This window comes from Acanthisitta chloris, unplaced genomic scaffold, assembly GCF_000695815.1.
Source record: "Acanthisitta chloris isolate BGI_N310 unplaced genomic scaffold, ASM69581v1 scaffold26842, whole genome shotgun sequence".
NCBI classification, from domain to species: domain Eukaryota; kingdom Metazoa; phylum Chordata; class Aves; order Passeriformes; family Acanthisittidae; genus Acanthisitta; species Acanthisitta chloris.
The window spans coordinates 317-1,181 of record NW_008660303.1 but is presented as its reverse complement, the minus strand read 5'-3'; positions in this window follow the sequence as shown (position 1 = coordinate 1,181).

Sequence of the window (865 nt, the reverse complement as noted above, 5' to 3'; positions counted from 1 at the left end):
GACCAGACCCCAGCTAAAGCCTCCCTGACTCCCAAGAGATCACTGCTGTGGCACTGCTCAGTGTGATAAGCTCTGCAAGGGGGAGAAAGCATTAAAGGCATCGGTTTGTTTTCCTTCAAACCCTTCCAGTCGCAGAGGTGTAACACAAGAGCTTTACCAGCCTGTGCTCACACATGAAATTCCCCTGGATCCAGATGGATACGGTACTCCACTCACTCCTGAAGGATGTCCTTGGAGCACAGCACTGTGTCCAGGGAGGATTTCACACCTGCTCTCCCAAGCATTGTGCCAACAGACCTCCCTCCTCCATCCTGGGTCACTCATTAACACAGCCCAGGCCCAGCCAGGATGTCCAGCCCAGCATGAGGAGTCACATCAGGTCCCACCTGGCCGAGCCTCGTGCACCAAGGGAGCACAGGGGAGCTCTGGAGGGGCCCAGCACGGTCAGGATCCGCAGCACACAGTTGGGAAACGCCTGGCGCCGTGTGGGGTGATGCAAGCAGGTGCTGAGTGCCCAGATCTGGGGAGGCTCCTGCACTCAGGGAACCCTGGAGAACAGCCTGGCAGGGAGGGGAACGGACCAGGAACCGGGTTACGTGTGGCTAACAGAGAGCAGCAGACAGGCTCCGGGGAGCAACTCAAGTGGGGAATTGGGAATCCTTAAAGACTACTTCATTCTGTAGCCTTGGGGAATGTCCTCAAGGAGTTTATTCCTTAAGTCTTTCCCCATGTCACTTGCACAGTGGAGAGCAGCTGTGTGTTCTCCAGCCTGTGTGGCCATGAGGACGTCCAACCACGGCTGTCCCTTGTTTGGGAACGACTTCAGCCAGTGCTGGAACAGTGGGAAGGATCCTGCTACCTGGAG